Source organism: Schistocerca piceifrons, chromosome 10 (assembly GCF_021461385.2).
Source record: "Schistocerca piceifrons isolate TAMUIC-IGC-003096 chromosome 10, iqSchPice1.1, whole genome shotgun sequence".
In the NCBI taxonomy this organism is placed as follows: domain Eukaryota; kingdom Metazoa; phylum Arthropoda; class Insecta; order Orthoptera; family Acrididae; genus Schistocerca; species Schistocerca piceifrons.
The window spans coordinates 41,354,130-41,376,545 of record NC_060147.1 but is presented as its reverse complement, the minus strand read 5'-3'; positions in this window follow the sequence as shown (position 1 = coordinate 41,376,545).

Genomic DNA, 22,416 nt, shown 5'->3' with positions numbered 1-22,416 from the left:
TAGGAAATGAGGGGAGGGGGATAATAAATTAGATACAGTAACCGAAATAAGTGTCTAGAAAAATTTTCAATCTATGTTGGCATTAATACAGTCCAAAGATGATATGGTCTGACAAAAAAATCTACGACAAGAAAGGCCGGCCGGTGTGGCCGTGCGGTTAAAGGCGCCTCAGTCTGAACCGCCTGACCGCTACGGTCGCAGGTTCGAATCCTGCCTCGGGCATGGATGTGTGTGATGTCCTTAAATTAGTTAGGTTTAATTAGTTCTAAGTTCTAGGCGACTGATGACCTCAGAAGTTAAGTCGCATAGTGCTCAGAGCCATTTGAACCATACGACAAGAAATAGAAATCTAGAAAAAAAAACTACAACATTGTCTCGCAGTGGTAAAGCCAGAATGTTCACCTGCATGCGAATGCTTAAAAATTAGCTACAAGCTTTACAGGGTAGAGGTACTCGGAGGACGAATAGCTAGAAAAATTTGGGCCGAATTCAAACTGAAGTTGGTTGGAGATTAAGACGTAACGAGGATCTCTACGCAAATATAGGGAAAGTATCGGAAGTAATGACAAAGGAAGGATCGGTCTTCGTTGGACACTTCTACTGAATGAATGGGGACAGGCTAAAGAAACAAAACAAATGTTGCAGTATTTCTGGAAAACGAAATCCCAAACAAGTATTCGTGTATCTGTGGAATAAGAAATCGACACTGGCATGGATTACAGAAAGAAGAACAGAGCTAGAAAAAACACCTCTAAGAATAGGATATAAATAAACCTTTTCAACAATAAAATCATAAATTTAGAAGGTTTTCAAGGCGGAAGAAACAAGAAACTGGAAACAACGATGACGGAAGAAAGGAAAAGGCAACATGGGGAGAACATAAGGAGGGACCGGAAACATAGGAAACTACAAAAAAAGAAAGAGAAGCTACTGAAGAATGGGTTGTTGTTGTTGTGGTCTTCAGTCCCGAGACTGGTTTGATGCAGCTCTCGATGCTACTCTATCCTGTGCAAGCTTCTTCATCTCCCAGTACTTACTGCAACCTACATCCTTCTGAATCTGCTTAGTGTATTCATCTCTTGGTCTCCCTCTACGATTTTTACCCTCCACGCTGCCCTCCAGTACTAAATTTGTGATCCCTTGATGCCTCAAAACATGTCCTACCAACAGGTCCTTCTTTTTGTCAAGTTGTGCCACAAACTCCTCTTCTCCCCAATTCTATTCAATACCTCCTCATTAGTTATGTGATCTACCCATCTAATCTTCAGCACTCTTCTGTAGCGCCACATTTCGAAAGCCTCTATTCTCTTCTTGTCTGAACTATTTATCGTCCATGTTTCACTTCCATACATGGCTACACTCCATACAAATACTTTCAGAAAAGACTTCCTGACACTTACATCTATGGATATGACTGACTTAGTGGAATAATGGGTGTGAAAGAGTTACAGTTGGGGGGGGGGGGGGGGGGGGGGAGGGAGCTTTGGGAATTGGAAGTGAGTTGCATGTTAAAAAGAGCGCGAGTATGTTAGCATGCCAAAGGTTTTGGGAAAATTTTTAAAGGTACCGAGGAAGGTAAAATGAAGTAGTTCGTACACGACTTTCCAGCCACAGTCTTTCAAATACTTTCAAATTCACCTTTTTAGGGCCATGACAGGAGAATTTTTTTCGCTGGTCTATTCGTTATCACTGCCGGTTTTGATTAGTAGCCATCATCACAGTATCTGTATACAGAAAAGTGAGGCAACATAACACCAGAAACGATTGGAGTACAATCACTTACACGAGAAAAAAAATGTTCAAATGTGTGTGAAATCTTATGGGACTTAACTGCTAAGGTCATCAGTCCCTAAGCTTAGACACTACTTAACCTAAATTACCTTAAGGACAAACACATACACCCATGGCCGAGGGAGGACTCGAACCTCCGCTGGGACCAGCTGCAGAGTCCCTGACTGCAGCGCCTGAGACCGCTCGGCTAATCCCGCATGACCTTACACGAGAGATGGTATAATTTTATAGATACAAAATTTTATATATTATTTAAGCTTCATGTGATGTAGCAGTTTGACACTGTTATGACTCCAGCCCCACATGGACTGATGGATCAAATGGCTCTGAGCACTATGGGACTTAACATCTGAGCTCATCAGTCGCCTAGAACGTAGAACTACTTAAACCTAACTAACCTAAGGACATCACACACATCCATGCCCGTGGCAGCATTCGAACCTGCGAGCGTAGCGGTCGCGCTGTTCCAGACTTAAGCGCCTAGAACCAGAACTGAGAAAGGAAAAGAACAAACAGGTATCCGCACTCAAGAAGTGGATTGTCATATGTGAGAGTGGAGTTTTAACTGATTATCAGCTATTTATAAATAAATGAAGGAGTTATCGACTATAGAAGCGGGTTAGGGGGAAAAAACAGCGAAATGCGAATAGAACTAGGTCACTGACAGACCCGTGCGATGATCGAGAATCTCAACAATTTTTGCCTGTTTCCGATATAGTCAGTGGCAAGATATCGGTCCAAGAAATTCCAAATCGGTACTAAAATCTCTACAGTAGTTCCTCAGACTCGTTCGGACATACAAAAGAAGCGAGCAGGTGACCTCAGTTTATACACGTAGATATAGAACATTTAATAAAATGTTTTTATTTATTTACTAAAACCCCACAACAACTAACATTTTGCATTTGCATGCAGTAGTGTTCAACAGTTATACTTTTGACTTATAATGAATGTAGTGCATGTTCTAATGGCAATTTTTTTTAAATTGCTGTAATTTAACAATTCTCATATTCTTTTTACTTTACTTGTACTGTGAACTTTGAATCTTGTTGCCAAATTTCATGATCCCAGGTCAACAGGAAGTACCGCATAGGTTCTGGTGAGTCTGATTTAGAGAATCGAAATATGTGATATAAATGGCCGCAGATTTTGGGTGAATTGACCTAGGTTAAAATCCTTACACTGCCAGACAACCACAGATGTTAACGTGTGACAAGTGTGGGCTTTATGCGACTACCCGTTCCTGGGGAAGAGAGTTCTCAATAGGCAGATATCAAAGCTATCCTATAAGGCTTCTGTTTTTATACATTGAGGCACACGACCCTAGAAAACAAAGCAAAGACACAGTTGGTGCTGCTTCATGCATTCGATTCTAGGCATAGATGCACGGTAAATGTGTGCTACAGAAGTGCAAGACAGTTGTGCAACAGTATGATAAAGACTGAAGACGAGTAACATCTCAGAGACAGTAGTGTAAATACGTAAACTGCCACGTAAGTACAGATAATGAAAATATTAAGAAGACACAGTAAAGATGTTAGTCCTAATGAAGGCTTACGCACAGTTGTGTCATGCATTTCGTCAAATGGCGCACAGCTGTTCGCAATTTCCTCCTAAAAATGTGTGACGTAAGCGTCATTTACCCTATCAATATAAATCTTCAATCAGGCCCTTCTTTATTATTTAATATATGAACTGAAAGTTTTTTTTCTGGAATCATATCTGTGTTTTTTCTTTGTTTTGCGACTAATTTTATTTGATTTTGTAATATATTTCGTTTATGATACTTATTTAATATGAACAGTTTATTTTAATATATTACATTTAATAGATTATACAGAGTGATTCACGAAGATACGCAAATATTTTAATATGCTATTCTACCAGTAAAGCTAAAGAAAAAAATATATATAAGCATAGGTCCGTAAATATTTAGTTACGGAGTTACGGCTAATAAAAGATTTTGCCTGAAATTTAGGAACTTCGCTAAGATGAACCCATTGCAAAACTGTACGAGGTTAAAGTAGAGCACGATTTCCGCTTATTTTGCTATTATTGATTTGGTGAATCTAATAAAACATGTCCGAGACCTGTACCTGCAGCAATTTTCCAAATTATCCACAGAAGCAAAGACGTAATTTCGTAAAATTTTTAATTTATTAACTACTTGGCAAAATTTGTTTTTTAAATTCCAGACAATTGTACAAAGTTTTCAACAGAAGTGGTAGAGAATTTTAAGTTTGAATAATGAGGGTAATAAAGTTAACTGAAAGTGAATGAGTGTGTCAGATAATCTCCTTTTGTTAGTAACATAGCACACGTGAATTCTTCTTACACCGAAAAAAAACAACGCTCAATGTTAATGAAGTGGTACAGTGTACATACAATATGACAGAAACAACTCATTAACGGTTGCCAACAATGACATAAACGTTGCTACATTCTCATGGAAAGTAAACAAATTTATTTTCAAAATAATCTTTGCTTCTGCGGATGTTCTGGAAAACTACTGCAGATAGACGTATGGGACATGTTTTATTAGATTCACCAGACCAGTAACAACAAAGTCAATGGAAATGGTGATTTACTTTAAGCTCGTACAGTTTTGCGAGCTCTTCATATTAGCGAAGTGCCTAAATTTCAGGCAAAATCTTTTATTAGCCGTAACTCCGCAACTAAATATTTGCGGACATATGCTTATATGAACCTTTTTCTTTAGTCTTACTTGTAGAACAGCATGTTAAAATATTTGCGTATCTTCGTGAATCATCCTGTATATACCTGTAAGTTTTATTTTATTAATATTGATTATTTTAAGCTATATATTTACCTACAGGGTGTTTCAAAAATGACTAGTATATTTGAAACGGCAATAAAGACTAAACGAGCAGCGATAGAAATACACCGTTTGTTGCAATATGCTTGGGACAACAGTACATTTTCAGGCAGACAAACTTTCGAAATTACAGTAGTTACGATTTTCAACAACAGATGGCGCTGCGGTCTGGGAAACTCTATAGTACGATATTTTCCACATATCCACCATGCGTAGCAATAATATGGCGTAGTCTCTGAATGAAATTACCCGAAACCTTTGACAACGTGTCTGGCGGAATGGCTTCACATGCAGATGAGATGTACTGCTTCAGCTGTTCAATTGTTTCTGGATTCTGGCGGTGCACCTGGTCTTTCAAGTGTCCCCACAGAAAGAAGTCACAGGGGTTCATGTCTGGCGAATAGGGAGGCCAATCCACGCTGCCTCCTGTATGTTTCGGATAGCCCAAAGCAATCACACGATCATCGAAATATTCATTCAGGAAATTAAAGACGTCGGCCGTGCGATGTGGCCGGGCACCATCTTGCATAAACCACGAGGTGTTCGCAGTGTCGTCTAAGGCAGTTTGTACCGCCACAAATTCACGAAGAATGTCCAGATAGCGTGATGAAGTAATCGTTTCGGATCTGAAAAATGGGCCAGTGATTCCTTTGGAAGAAATGGCGGCCCAGACCAGTACTTTTTGAGGATGCAGGGACGATGGGACTGCAACATGGGGCTTTTCGGTTCCCCATATGCGCCAGTTCTGTTTATTGACGAAGCCGTCCAGGTAAAAATAAGCTTCGTCAGTAAACCAAATGCTGCCCACATGCATATCGCCGTCATCAATCCTGTGCACTATATCGTTAGCGAATGTCTCTCGTGCAGCAATGGTAGCGGCGCTGAGGGGTTGCCGCGTTTGAATTTTGTATGGATAGAGGTGTAAACTCTGGCTCATGAGACGATACGTGGACGTTGGTGTCATTTGGACCGCAGCTGCAACACGGCGAACGGAAACCCGAGGCCGCTGTCGGATCACCTGCTGCACTAGCTGCGCGTTTGCCTCTGTGGTTGCCGTACGCGGTCGCCCTACCTTTCCAGCACGTTCATCCGTCACGTTTCCAGTCCGTTGAAATTTTTCAAACAGATCCTTTATTGTATCGCTTTTCGGTCCTTTGGTTACATTAAACCTCCGTTGAAAACTTCGTCTTGTTGCAACAACACTGTGTTCTAGGCGGTGGAATTCCAACACCAGAAAAGTCCTCTGTTCTAAGGAATAAACCATGTTGTCTACAGCACACTTGCACGTTGTGAACAGCACATGCTTACAGCAGAAAGACGACGTACAGAATGGCGCACCCACAGACTGCGTTGTCTTCTATATCTTTCACATCACTTGCAGCGCCATCTGTTGTTGAAAATTGTAACTACTGTAATTTCGAAAGTTTGTCTGCCGGAAAATGTACCGTTGTCCCAAGCATATTGCAACAAACGGTGTATTTCTATCGCTGCTCGTTTAGTTTTTATTACCGTTTCAAATATACCGGTCATTTTTGAAACACCCTGTCGGATTATAGCTACATATGTTTTTTGATTAGAAAAGGTTATTATATAATGAAGGATTTTAATGCATGTAAACAAACAGTTTATACTATTATAATATTATCTTGTATATTTAAATGTAGATATAAACGACAGAATAATGAAATTATAGTGTAATGCGAAAGGTAAAATTTCGAAACCACTGTAGTCAGAGAAATGCGTATTTTTGTGTTCGGCACAGGCGTGTTCAGACTTCATGCAAGGTATGAAAATTACCAGCAGAACTACACGCAAACTGCAAACTTGCTACAACTCTCAGCGGATCCTGCACTTATTGTTCACTACATTGTTAAACCGATTTAACAAAGACACACGATAGCAGCATGCCAACAAGAGAAGTACAGAGTGCAAAAGCTTCCGAAGCTGCTATTAACACAGCGAGCTGCAAAATGTGAACTTACTTTTGCAGTAGATGCAGCTTCGTTGATCTTGTGAAAAAAATATAGTCACGCAGGTAACGGTACAGTTCCTTGCAGTCCCGCAGGGCACAGTGTCAGCTGTTTATTAAAACAGTCAGCTTGTGCAGTATCTGGCTAACACGTGATGCTCGTCACGGTATCTGGAGTCTACTTGTTCCACGCTTGCCACTGCTTTGCGTCTCCAATGCACTCCGACAATACAATTTTCCGTTCTCGGAGCTATTGCAGTACTGTGGGGCTGCGTAGCAAATTTGTGTGGCGGAGATACATAAGAACACAGGTGTTGAGTCAGCTGAATGTTCCTAGCATACAACACGACATTAGAGTGCTTTGTGATCAAAAACGGTACCAGCGGAGATTGGCACTGCTGTAGCGTGGCTTCCCTACTTGCTTCAGAGTACCTCGAGTACTTGGAACGCAGCGTATCAGCTGACTATCGCATCTCCATCGCTGATTTCATATCTGGACGATGTATCTTTCTAACTTTCTATCTCTCTTTGTTTTCCTTGTTCAGTTTTACACTACTGGCCATTAAAATCGCTGCACCACGAAGATGACGTGCTACAGACGCGAAATTTAACGATAGGAAGAAGATGCTGTGATATGCAATTCATTAGCTTTTCAGTGCATTCACATAAGGTTGGCGCCGGTGGCGACACTTACAACTTGCTGACATGAGGAAAGTTTCCAACCAATTGCTCATACACAAACAGCAGTTGACCGGCGTTGCCTGGTGAAACGTTGTTGTGATTCCTCGTGTAAAGTGCGTACCACCACTATTCCAACTTTGCTGCTCGCGTTGGTCGAGATCCAACGACCGTTAGCAGAATGCGGAATCGGTGGGTTCAGGAGGGTAATACGGAACGCTGTGCTGGATCCCAACGGCCTCGTATCACTAGCAGTCGAGATGACAGGCATCTTATCCGTATGGCTGTAACGGATCGTGCAGCCACGTCTCGATACCTGAGTCAACAGATGGGAACGTTTGCAAGACAAGAACCATCTGCACGAACAGTTCGACGACGTTTGCAGCAGCATTGACTATCAGCTCGGAGACCGTGGCTGCGGTTACCCTTGACGCTGCATCACAGACAGGAGCGCCTGCGATAGTGTAAACGACGAACCTGGGTGCACGAATGGCAAAACGTCAGTTTTTCGGATGAATCCAGGTTCTGTTTACTTCAACATGATGGTCGCATCCGTTCTTGGCGACATCGCGGTGAACGCACATTGGAAGCGTGTACTCGTCATCGCCATACTGGCGTATCACCCGGCGTGATGGTATGGGGTGCCATTGGTTACACGTCTCGGTCACTTCTTGTTAGCACTGGCGGCACTTTTTAACAATGGACGTTACATTTCTGATGTGTTACGACCCGTGGCTCTACCTTTCATTCGATCCCTGCGAAACCATACATTTCAGCAGGATTATGCACGAACGTATGGTGCAGGTCCTGTACGGGCCTTTCTGGATACAGAAAATGTTCGACTGCTGCCTTGGCCAGCACATTCTCCAGATCTCTCACCAACTGAAAGCGTCTGGTCAATGGTGGCCGAGCAACTGGTTCGTCACAATACGCCAGTCACTGCTCTAGATGAACTGTGGCATCGTGTTGAAGCTGCATGGGCAGCTGTACCTGTACACGCCATCCAAGCTCAGACTCAATGCCCAGGCGTATCAAGGCCATTATTACGGCCATAGGTGGTTGTTCTGGGTACTGATTTCTCAGGATCTATACCCCCAAATTGCGTGAAAATCTAATCATATGTCAGTTGTAGTATAGTTGTCCAATGAATACCCATTAATCATCTGCATTTCTTATTGGTGTAGCAATTTTAATATTCAGTAGTGTAGCTTCAGTTGTCAGACGAGCCACTACGCCAAAAAGAAAAGAAGAAATCACTAACGATTCATTCCTCTTCATTTAGTCAGTCAGTTAGTTACATGTCCACTGCCGCGACATATCATAAATATGTGGAACGGCTCAGTTTACAGTACTTCATGCATTTGCTTTTAACAATAGCGGAAGTGCCAGATCGTTGAGGCTTTCGTGGCCATTTGTTGACAAACTGCCTGTTGGGTTTTGTATCGAGTTCTTCGGTCGACGTTTGTCTGATGATTTTTCTCACATGTTGCCAGCACGAGGGGCTGTTGGTGAACTGGAGCCGAGCTCGTAGCCGCAGACAATACATGGTGTTTCAGAAAGGAGATCACAACTTTAAAAATTCATATAAATTTATTGAACGAAGACACAAAGCTGGGTTCAGTGTTATTTTGCACGGAAACACATCAAGTTTTTTTACCTTGGACTGAAGATGCAGTAGGCGGCTTGCGATGGTTATCCTGCACACGTCCCCTCAGAAGTCAATTTCTTGCCAAACTCGCTGTATCATTGGAGGTGTAACTTGCTCAATGGCGACATAAGTTCAGGTGGAGAATCCGGAACAGGAGGTGTAAACACTAAGTCCTTGATGAATCCCCATAAAAAAAAATACAGTGGTGTCTGGTCTGGGAAACGTGTGGGCTACGCAACTGGCGCATCACGGCCAATCCATTGACCTGCAAAGCGGTCACTGAGAAAATCCCGGACGTCAGAAATGTATTGGAGCGGTGCACCATCTTTAATGAAGTAAACATTTCGTTCTTGGTCATCCTCATCGATCTGTGGTATCAAAATTTGTTGTAAAATATCCCGTCGATGGTTCTCTCCTGAAGGAAAAAAAATGGGCGTAGACTTTGTTCTCGCTCACTGCACAAAAAAGTCCAGTTTAGGGCTATCACGAACATGTTGCAATGTTTGATGTGGATTTTCACTGACACTGTTAAGTGCAAAGTCGACTCGTCAGAAACGATGATTTCGTCCAAGAAATGTTCATCCTCATGTAATCGATTTAACATGTACACCAAGGGCGTACCAAGGATCTGAACTGGGGAGGGGGGGAGGGTCATATTAGTCTCACATTAAATAAAACAGTAAATGAGTGAAAAATTGCTTTTAATAAACATTTCAAGTACAAGAATGCACTTGTACAATCCGAGAAAACATGCAGCATTTCTTATTAAACAAAACAGTAAACTAGTGAAAAACTGCGAATATCTTCTGGGGTGGGGGGCAGCGCCCCCCCCCCCCCCCCTCCCCCGCCCCATCCCCTCGCTGGGTACGCCCATGATATACACACAGAAGTTCTTGAGAGCAGTTTTATCAGTGTCTTTAATTGCTTGTAAGATCGTCAGTCTGTATGGTTTCAAATGCGAATGGTTTCTCAATGAACGCCAAACAGTTGTATGTGGGATTTGCAGTTCGCAAGATGCACACCGGGTCGATTTCATACGGTTGCCGACAAAACGTTTCCGCACTCCCTCAACCACATAGTCAGAAGTGCTTGGACAACCTGATGAATTCCCATGTCTTACCGAGCACCCTGTTTCTACAAAGCGTTTATGCCACTCATAAATTGTAGGTCTACTAGAAGGATCTTTAGAGTACTTTGTTCGGAAACTACGCTGAACTGCTGTGGCCAACTTAGATCCTTCATACCATAACACACAGCTAGCACACTCGGGTCCTGAGAAGGCAGCCATCTTTAACGCAACTGCCGCTAGCGCTCCTTACGGCGCTATTCAGTACTAGCGAACTACGCGAGACAAAACTTGATGTATTTCCCTACAAATGGACACTAAAATCACAGAGGTGATGCCCTATATGTACCTGGCAAGATTTTTGAAAGAATTTTACTAAATTGAATAAGTGAAAAGATAGAAAAGGAGCTGAGTGGAGAACAGCATGAGTTTAGGGAAGTAAGAAGCACGATCGACCTGATATTTTCTATCCGTCAAGTGATGGAAAAAAGTTGGGAGTATAACAAAAGATATAGAAAAGGCATATGACTCAGTTGACAGGGAAAGACTCTGCGAAGAAATGAAGAAGATAGATATAGAAGATGGATACATTAATGTTCTAAAGACGATCTACAGAGGACACAATTGTAGAATTAGAACACCATTGGGGAACTCTGAATACTTCGAAATAAGACAAGAAGCAAGGAAGTATCTCCTGCACTTTTTAATGTTGTGATGGAGGGAATGAATAGGGCAGTTAAAGATATAGTAAAAGAAAAAGACAAAAAGATTATTTTTGCAGATGATATGGTAATATGGGGTGATAAAGAGGAAGATGTACAGTTACAGCTTGATGTGTGGAAGGAAATAATGAAAAGGTATGGATTAAAAATAAATAAAGATAAGAGTGAAGTAATGGTATTTGGAAGAGAGAAAGGAATCAACAGAAATATTACCTTGAACGGAGAACCCCTCAAAGTGGTAGAAAGTTTTACTAATTTGGGGAGTGAAATATCTAGGGATGGAAGAATAACGAACGAAATTAATAGGAGGTTACAGAAGGGAGGCAATTTCTACCAAACAATAGAACACCTGATTTGGAATAATGAAGTTTCAGAAAGAGCAAAACTCCTTATGTATAAGAATCATTACATCCCGATTGTCACCTATGGTGGAGAAACATGGACAATGACAGAAAGGGACTGGAGCAGACTGCAAGCAGGGGAAATGAAATTTCTCAGAGCAGTTAAGGGGAAAACAAGAATGGACAGAGTAAGGAATGTAGAGATTAGAAAGGACCTCAAACAAGAAAGCATAAGCAAAGAAATTGAAAGAGATTAAGAAGGTATGGGCATGTTAAGAGGATGCTTGGGCAGAGACTCCCCGAAATTATGGAAGAACTAAAGATGGATGGGAAAAGACCAAGAGGGCGCCCAAGAACACGGTGGAAAATGGGAGTAAGAATATCTGTAGAAAGGAGAGGTGTGACCTGGCAGCAAGTGGTGGGAGGACCGAGCCAAATGGAGAGGACTCGTCAGCACCCAGACCCGGCAGTAGCTGGAGCGGGATTCGGATATAGATAGTTATATGTACCTGGCACGCCAACGTCCAAGGGCTTCTCCACGGTCATATCGGTGCGTTTCTCCTCTTGCTAACTGCAACTGTCGTTACACCGAACGACATCCTGGTCAGTTTTGATGTTTCTTTGTTTACGAAAGTGCCACTCAGAGACTCTCTGGAGCACGTCGGTTCCATCTTCCCGCAAGACAACACCAAACTCTTTCATGCATGTCTCACCACATTCTACTCCACGTGAAATGGAAACTTCTGCGAACAGCTGTCATGTGTCACAATGGGTAGTCCTCTTAGTCCAGTGGTGGCCAACTTCTTCGTGGAACATTTCGAAGCACAGCCACTGGACTTGGTATCTGGTAGACCTAAGGTGTGGCACAGATGATCATACCATCGCTGTATGCAGTCATGGAGCCGGCCGCTGTGGCCGAGCGGTTCTAGGCGCTTCAGTCTGGAACCGCGCTGCTGCTATGGTCGCAGGTTAGAGTCCTGCCTCGGGCATGGATGTGTGTGATGCCCTTAGGTTAGTTAGGTTTAAGTAGTTCTTAGTTCTAGGGGGCTGATGATCTCAGATGTTAGGTCCCATAGTGCTTAGAGGCATTTGAACCATTTTTTTGCAGTCATGGTGAAAGGCTACAGTACCACCCATCATTGAAAATAGGTACAACAATCTTCGTTAGTCTTGTAAGAACATATTTTTTGTAATAATAACTCAATTTCAGTTAATACACTGAAGCCGGATGCCAGTGTAGGAAAGAAGGACAATTTATTTATTTAACTGATCACATGTGCACTCCCACAAAATTAATCCCTATATCCAATTTGGTGAGATCTGCGAAATGAATGAATGTATGGTCGTCTGCTAACCGCAGATAGTGAATGTGCAATATATGATCATCTTTGAGACGGTCCTTTGGTCACCTTTGGTGGAACCAAAGAGATGAAATTTACCTGAGCTTTGAGTGCCTGAAATGTGGCTGACCAATACGGTAGCAAGGTGCTCCCCTACCTCGGCGGAGGTGCGAGCTGACCTGAAGAACGGCCATGTTTCAGCACTCTGGCACTGGATCTTGTGTTGGTAAGACATGTCTTAGGCGTGCTCCGTAAAGACAAAAGAGTGGAGAGAATGGTATGCATGTGAAATGCTTAAGAATAGTTTGGAATAATTATTTCTCTATTTCAGGAACTTTTGGGGGGAGAATTAAATGACAGGCAGGTAATATTAAGGGGATCGTAGTAATCTTCGGAAGTCACAATGAAACCATGTGTAGCAATAAGTCGAAATACTTGCGAGTGCTAGTAGTAAGTTGAAATACTTCCGAGTGGTAAAGTTAAGCTGAATTACTGTCGTGTGTACTATAAGTAGGAAATATTTCAGAAATAGCGTGTGCAGGACTTGAAATTAGAGACGAGTACTTGCACATGGTGAGTACCGTGTGAGTCTCAATCTGTGTATGAGACAAAGGATAAAGAGAAGTAGTCGTCCAGGGTATCAGTTGAGGACTCGCGTGTGTGACGAATATGATCTTAATATTATCTTTGCGTGTTACGTTTCCGTGTGACGCTAAGTTCAAACTCTAATACTCTGAGAGAGAAGCAAGGTGAGTCAGACGTCTATCCAGCAACGCCACTTGGCTTGCATTGCACAGGAAGACGTGCATATATCCTCCAGAGTTCGTAGTAGGAAAGAAAAGTTACGAAGTGGGGCAGTGTCGTGTGAAACTGGAAAGAATACTAATTGAAGTGGGAAAGCTGAAAGTGAACTGATTCTAACGTTGTGACTATTCTTTGTGATTGTATTCTATGTTTCCAGTGTGGTGTATTTCATGTAATTTAAGTATGTGTGGTTTGCATCAGAGAGTAGCAAGATAGGTTCAGAGGCAGTGGGTCATGCATGTTCCTTTTTGTACCGCTCGGTCTGGAGGAAACTTTCGTGATGATGGGTGTGAGAGTCGAAGTGTGAGATAAAGCAAAAGATCCACCATCCTATCCAGAAAGTGCACTGTAGTGTTAGATAATTACGAGACCATAAGATAGAGAATCACCAATGTAAAGCCATGGCCACTGGGCGGAGTTTCTCATGTGTAATTGTTATACGAAATGTAATGGTGTGTTTATGTTATCTTTGATTCATAATAGAATTTATCGAAATAAAAAAGATAGTGAAAAGAAAAACATTGGTGGCCTTGTTCTTCGTATAGCGTGTAGTCATGATATCCAGAATTTATAATGTGTGCGTCATTCACATTCAGTGCGATGGCCACGTGTTGATCAAAGCCGTTGAATAAGCAAGAAAATGTGGTATTGCCAGATCGTAGTGAACAATCAGAGTGATGTAAATTACTAATAGTCAGATGTGCGTTATCCTTTGCCTAATATTCAAACAGGAGAATAACTTGTAGCTGAATTGTGGGTACTAGAGCTCATAGTCAGTCATTGATGTTACTCGATAAGTAAGAATAAATCCACTCGCTTGGCAGACCACTCATCTTGCAGGCCTGGCTGCTTGATGCCACAGTATGAGCAAGGCATGTGGGTGTCACTAAATGGTGAGGAACAGCTTGGTGACTTCCTGAGACTCTTGAACAGCTTCCATGCCTACATAACATTTACCAAGGACGCAGGAAAGGACCAAAAGCTGCCTTCCCTAGATGTGCTGGTCACAAGAGACGGTGTATTGGGAACCGATACACACGGACTGACACCTGCTCAAACTATCAAATCACCACCCGAGCCAGAATATAGGCATGCTCGTAATGCGAGCAAGTCGAGTATGAGGCATGCAGCACCTCAGATGCGAAATGCAACTGTTTGATACTGTTCTGGGGAGCAACAGGTACCCCGCAAGTTATATTAGAAGTATAACAAACACTCGCCGTAGTGACACTTCTGAAAAAAAAAAGTCGGATGCGGCCTTTCTGCCATACATTTCCGGAGTGACTGACAGAATCAGCCGTGTATTGAGCAAACACGGTGTAGGGACTAAATGTTGTTGTTGTGGTCTTCAGTCCTCAGACTGGTTTGCTGCAGCTCTCCATGCTACTCTATCCTGTGCAAGCTTCTTCATCTCCCAGTACCTACTGCAGCCTACATACTTCTGAATCTGTTTAGTGTATTCATCTCTTGGTCTCCCTGTGCGATTTATACCCTCCACGCTGCCCTCCAGTACTAAATTGGTGATCCCTTGATGCCTCAGAACATGTCCTACCAACCGATCCCTTCTTCTAGTCAAGTTGTGCCACAAACTCCTCTTCTCCCCAATTCTGTTCAATACCTCCTCATTAGTTACGTGGTCTACCCATCTCATCTTCAGAATTCTTCTGTAGCACCACATTTCAAAGATTCTATTCTCTTCTTGTCTAAACTATTTATCGTCCACATTTTGTAACGACATCTGTACATATAATAATTTTTTTCTTTATGAATTTAGATAAATTAATGCAAGCGATGTTTTGAACTTTTTTTTCGGTTCGTATCGTTATGTTAAAGAGACTGCGAGCAACTTTTGAAATGAATATTATTATTTATGTTAGATTTCAAATAATGTGGTAATCAAAGGAAAGTGTATTTAATGTTAAAACTATTGTAAGATGTGAAAATTGTAATTTATACACTTGGTCCATACGTAGGTAATGCATTAGGATAGGTGTAGTAGAAAACCTGTGGTGAATGCCCTACCTGTAGGGGAGCGGGAAAAGGTGGAGGCAGGCGAGGCGGGAAAACGGACACTGGCGCGGTTCGGCACAACGGGCACTGTATTACAGTCGGAGGCGAGCAACAGTCGGAGTTGGGCATCGTTCGGAAGTACACGTACTGTACCGAGGAGGCTACCCAGGAAAAGTGGATTCCATTGAGCCTCGGATTAACCGATTCCGACGACTACTTGGCATGGCTATATTCTGAGGCACAAAGTTGGAAAGATTACGACGCTAAGAAGATGGAAAGTGCCGCTGCAGTGTGAGCCTTAGCCGTGCTTGTATGTGTGCCGTGCTGCCCGCTATCTCGCTGCCCGCCAACCGCCGCACCGACTTGCACAGGTCAAACATTTATTTCATCTTTAGAAGTGTATCTGTGTGGACCAGTGTCGAAACTGTTTATACCTGTTCAATAATAACGTGACTTTTACCAGAATTGCCTTAGCCATTACTGATCCTGATCACTGACCTAGACAGGATCCTTACCTCGTATTGTGCAATCCGAGTATCCTGAACTGAAAGTTTAATGTTAGTGTTAATGAAAATTATCAGCAGATTAATCTATGCCATAAAGGAGTCTAAAGTTCTGTGTGTTATTGCAAATGTTGGTAAAGAACAAAAACATGACTAAATTGGAAGAGAGTTTTTTGAATTGAGTTAGCGATGTTATTTAATTAATTTGAGACAGAAATAATGACAGTTAAATTATTCAGAAGTAAGACAAAAGAGTAGTTATCGATAGATTGATAATTTTGAGTGTTAATTTGCCTTCAGTACTTAATAGTTTCAGTTTAACGACCATAACAGTTTCAGGGTCCCCCCCCCCTTCTCTTGTCCATTCTTTCAAACCTTGAAATGTGTTGATCAGATTTGACCAGTAAAGCTAAGTCTATATTAATCCTAAGTGTATTAGTGTTTTTCCATCATTAATAGTGATATTGTGTGTGTACTTTCAAGATTGTCGATGCTAGGGCAATCTATGCCCGATTTCAGTCTGCTCAACATACAAAATGCAGTTCGTAGTAATCATTACTGTGTGGTGTTGTGTAATTTTAGCTCGTCCAGATTAATACAAAAGGAGAAAACTTTAGTTCAGTGGATTTTTTTTTTTTTGTTCCAAACTTTGTCACATAACGCAACGTTACTACGTGTAGTTATGCTTGTACATGCACCCACTTGCACAAGGAAAAACTCACTCATTGCCTAAGTAGGCTGGCGACCGAATTATTAATTATAGGTAGCATCTACTGTGTGTACTTCTTGTCCATGCGAAAGAGTAATTATACTTTACATTTGCTTGATGCATCACTGTAGTTATTGACTTAGTATAAGTCCGATCTTGCTTCTATTAGGTACACGCGGTCAACTAATGTACTAAAATCCTTGTTTATAAGGTGAAGCCCGTGAACTTATTGCAGTACAGGCTTTATAGAGCTAACGTACGTCCGAGTAGGGCGGTAGTGTTACAGTTTCACTTCCATACAAATACTTTCAGAAACGACTTCCTCACACTTAAATCTATACTCGATGTTAACAAATTTATCTCCTTCAGAAACGCTTTGCTTGCCATTGTCAGTCTACATTTCATATCCTCTCTACTTCGACCATCATCAGTTATTTGGCTTCCCAAATGGCAAAACTCCTTTACTACTGTGCCTCATTTCCTAATCTAATTCCCTCAGCATCACCCAACTTAATTCGAATACATTCCATTATCCTCGTTTTGCTTTTGTTGTTTCTATCTTATACCTTCCTTTCAAGACACTGTCCATTACGTTCAACTGCTCTTCCAACTCCTTTGCTGTCTCTGACAGAATTACAATGTCATCGACGAACCTCAAAGTTTTTATTTCTTCTCCATGGATTTTAATACCTACTCCGAAATTTTGTTTCCTTTGCTGCTTGCTCAATATACAGATTGAATAGCATCGGGGAGAGGCTACAATCCTGTCTCACTCCCTTCCCCACCACTGCTTCCCTTTCATGCCCCTCGAAACTTATGACTGCCATCTGCTTTCTGTAGAAATTGTAAATACCCTTTCGCTCCCTGTATTTTACCCCTGCTACCCTTAGGCTATATATAAACCGAAAAAGAAAATCAGAGTGTCTCAGATCGGCAAATGAGAAAAGGGACCCACTAGCAATGTCGGGAATATACCGCATGCCATGTACATGTGGGAAAGGCTGTGTTGGGTGACTGGACATATATCAAAACTAGGATCGCAAAACATAAGCGTAATTCCGGGTTTGGGGCAGGTGGAGAAATAGGCCGTGGCAGAGAACGCACTGAGTCAGACCGACCACGTAGTCAACCTCTCCGACACGGAAGTTCCGGCTGTAGACACGCGCTTCTTCAGAGAAGCTATAGAAACGCAAAAATTTGAACAGCTCCAACAAGAAAGAAGAAATGCTGAAGGTAAACGGACCCCGTTTCCACTGCTGCAGCGAACGAGCGTCGCAGGTAGCATGAGGAGAACCGCACCGGAAATGACAGCGGAGCAAACCTCGGATGCTGGCGCGCTGGGTACATACAGTCTGCGGCCGCGAGCTCGGCTCCAGTTCACCACCGGCAACGGAAGGTGAAGCTTTGACAGTGTCAGCCACTCGTGCTGGCTAAACGTCAGTAAAATCACCAAACGACGGCCGAAGAACCCGAGACAGAACCCAACAGGCAGTATGACAGTTGCTAAATTCGCATGGGAATTAGATATACGAGGCTCATTGGGGAATTAAAGAAAGTGTATTAACGACATCGGAGACTGTCTGAGTAGCCCTCTCAGACTTTTTCTACATCTGTATCTATATACACACTCCGCAATCCACCATACGGTGCGTGGCGGAGGGTACCTCGTACCACAACTAGCGTCTTCTCTCCCTGTTCCACTCCCAAACAGAACGAGGGAAAAATGACTGCCTATATGCCTCCGTACGAGCCCTAATCTCTCTTATCTTATCTTTGTGGCCTTTCCGCGAAATATAAGTTGGCGGCAGTAACATTGTACTGCAATCAGCCTCAAATGCTGGTTCTCTAAATTTCCTCAGTACAGATTCACGAAAAGAACGCCTCCTTTCCTCCAGAGACTCCCACCCGAGTTCCTGAAGCATTTCCGTAACACTCGCGTGATGGCCAAACCTACCAGTAACAAATCTAGCAGCCCGCCTCTGAATTGCTTCTATGTCCTCCCTCAATCCGACCTGATAGAGATCCCAAACGCTCGAGCAGAACTCAAGAACAGGTCGTATTAGTGTTTTATAAGCGGTCTCCTTTACAGATGAACCACATCTTCCCAAAATTCTACCAATGAACCGAAGACGACTATCTGCCTTTCGCACAACTGCCACTACAAGCTTGTCCCCCTTCATATCGCTCTGCAATGTTACGCCCAAATATTTAATCGACGTGACTGTGTCAAGCGCTACACTATTAATGGAGTATTGAAACATTACAGGATTCTTTTTCCTATTCATCTGCATTAATTTACATTTACCTATATTTAGAGTTAGCTGCCATGCTTTACACCAATCAAAAATCCTGTCCAAGTCATCTTGTATCCTCCTACAGTCACTCAACGACGACACCTTCCCGTACACCACTGCATCATCAGCAAACAGCCGCACATTGCTATCCACCCTATCCAAAAGATCATTTATGTATACAGAAAACAACAGCGGACCTACCACACTTCCCTGGGGCACTCCAGATGATACCCTCACCTCCGATGAACACTCACCATCGAGGACAACGTACTGGGTTCTATTACTTAAGAGGTCTTCCAGCCACTCATATTTGGGAACCAATACCATATGCTCGTACCTTAGTTAGGAGTCTTCAGATGATGCTGTAATTTAGCGTCTTGTAAAGTCATCAGATGACCAAAAGTAATTGCAAAATTATTTAGATAAGACATCTGCATGGAGCGAAAAGTGGCAATTCACCTTGAATTTAAAAAAAAACTGAAGTTATTCACATGAGCACTAAAAGAAATCTGCTAAATTTCGATTACGCGATAAGTCACACAATCGGAAGGCTGTAAGATCGACTAAATACTTAGGGATTGCAATTACAAATAACCCATATTGTAACGACCACATAGGTAATCTTGTGGGTAGAGCAAACCAAAGACTGCTATTCACTGGCAGAACACTTAGAAGGTGCAACAGGTCTACTAAAAAGGCTGCTTACACCACGCTTGTCCGCCCTATTCTGGAGTATTGCTGTGCGGTAAGGGGTCCCCATCAGGTGGGACTGACGGATGACATCGAAAAAGTACAAAGAAGGGCAGCTCGTTTTGTATTATCGCGAACTTGGGGAGATAGTCCCACAGACATGATACGTGAATTGGAGTGGCAATCATTAAAACAAAGGCGTCTTTCGTGGCGACGGGATCTTCTCATGAAATTTCAATCACCAGTTTTATCCTCAAATTGCGCACCCACCTACATAGGAAGAAATGATCATCACGGTAAAATGAGAGAAATCGGGGCTCGCACAGAAAAATTTAAGTGCTCGTTTTTCCCGCGAGCCGTTCGAGAGTAGAACGGTAGAGAGACAGCTTGAAGGTGGCTTATTGAACCCTCTGCCAGGCGCTCTGTTGTGAATAGCAGGGTAATCACGAGGATGTAGATGTGGATGTATTGTTGTGACACGTGATCGCGTTACCCACGCCACCACTGTCTAAGAGCGCCTTGGAACGGATCCGTTTCAGTTTGGTGGCCGCTACGATCCAATATGGTCGCTCACTACTTGGCTGTGCGACTTTAATCTGTGTGACGTAATTGAGGATACCGCCAAGTGTTGATGATGATGTTTGGTTTGTGGGGCGCTCAAATGCGAGATCATCAGCGGCTGTGCAAAGTCCCAAATTTTACACAGGCCATTTTCTTTTCACAATCCAATCTAGTCACTCTCGCAAATGGTGATGATGATGAAATGACTAGGACAACACAAACACCCAGTCCCTGGACAGAGAAAATGCCCCACCCGACCGGGAATCGAACCAAGTACCCCGTGATCCAGAGGCAGCAACGCTAGCCCCTACACCACGAGCTGCGGACTCCGTCAAGTGTGAAGTGTGCAATCTTATCCGCTTTTTTAAACGCACAAAAAGTCCGACCCATCGAAATTTATAGACAGATAACTGATATTTACGGTAACGGGCGTGAGTTCTGAAGTGGTGTATCTATTTATTTATTTATTTACACGGTAAGTTCCGTAGGACCAAATTGCGGAGCAAATCTCCAAGGCCATGGAACATTGCAGTACACGAAATTACTACGTAAAAGTAATAACAGATAAAAATGTTTATGAACACAAAAACAGTCAAGCCACAAGTTTAAGTAAACACAATCAAGAATACAAGAATCAGTTTAATTTTTCAAGGAACTCCTCAACAGAGTAGAAGGACTGACCCATGAGGAAACCCCTCAGTTTCGATTTGAAAGCGCGTGGGTTACTCCTAAGATTTGTGAATTCGAGTGGTAGCTTATTGAAAATGGATGCAGCAGTATACTGCACACCTTTCTGCACATGAGTTAAGGATGTTTGATCCAAATGCAGTTTTGATTTCTGCCGAGTATTAAGTGCGTGAATGTAGCTTATTATTGGGAATAAGCTGATATTTTTAACAAGAAATTACAGTAATGAATATATATATATTGAGAGGGAAGTGTCAAAATACCAGGACTCCTGAACAGGGGTTGACAAGAGATTCGGAAAATTACGCCACTTATTGCCCGAACCGCCAGTTTATGACCCAAAAACATCCTTTTAGAATCGGAAAGGTTACCCCAAAATATAGTACCATACGACATAAGCGATTGAAAATAAACAAAGTAGACTAATTTTCGTGTCGAACGATCACTTACTTCTGATACTGTTCGAATAGTAAAAATAGCAGCATGAAGTCTTTGATCATGATCCTGAACATGTGCTTTCCACGACACTTTACTATATATCTGAACACCTAGGTATTTTATTTGAACTGCTCAGTTTCACTAATCATATGCCGATTCTGTGAAATTAAAAAGTTGGGTTTTGTTGAATTGTGTGATAGAAAGTGTAAAAACTGAGTCTTAATGTGATTTAGCGTTTATTTTTCACAAGCCATGAACTTATGAACTGCACTATTTGAAACAGAGCCAACGTTGCACACAACATCCTTTACTACCAAGCTACTGTCATCAGGAAACTAATATTAGAGGGCATATCATTTATATAAATAAAACATGAGTGGCCCCAACACTGATCCCTGGGGCACCCCCCACTTGACTGTATTCCACTCAGGCCCCACATCACAGTCTTCTCAACACTGTGAATAATGACCTTTTGCTGTCTCTTGCTAAATTAAGAGGTGAAGCAATTGTGAGCTACTCCCCGTATTCCGTAATGGTCCAACTTCTGGAGCTATATTTTGTGATCAACATAATCAAACGCCTTAGTTAAATCAAAAAATATACCTAGCGTTCGAAACGTCGTGTTTATCCCATCCATTACCTCACAGAGAATACAGCATTTTCAGTTCGTAAACGACTTCTAACGCCGAACTGCACATTTGATTACAAATTATGTGAAATAAAATGATGAATTACCCTTACGTAAACAGCCTTTTCAATAACTTTAGCAAACACTGATGGCATAGAAATTAGTGTAAAATCGTGTACTATATTCCTTTCTTCCTGTTTATAAAGCGGCTTTACTACTGAGTACTTTAATCTTCAGGAAACTGGCCATTCCTAAAGGAAAAATTAAAAATATGGCTAAGTACAGGGCTAACATGTGCAGCACAACAGTCTGATATTCTGATAGGTACGCCATCATGAGAGGCCTTAGTCTTCAGCGATTTAATTATTGACTCAATCTCCCCCTTGAGTGTAACACAGAGAAGTGTTTCAGACATCAATCTCGGAAAGACATTTGCCAAGATGGTTATATGATTCCCTGTAAAAACTAAATTTTCATTTAATTCGCCAGCAATGCTGAGAAAATGATTGTTAAATACTGTACTGTAATACTGTATCATATTTAAACCGTGAATTTACTTTCAAAATCTTTTCTTAAAGAATTTACTTTATCCACTAGCTAGTCATCAAGAACATTAACACATTAAACCAGACTAGGTGAGCGTGGAAGTAGTTGCCAGGGAGTAACTGATGAAAATGAAATTACCTTTAACAAATGGGAAT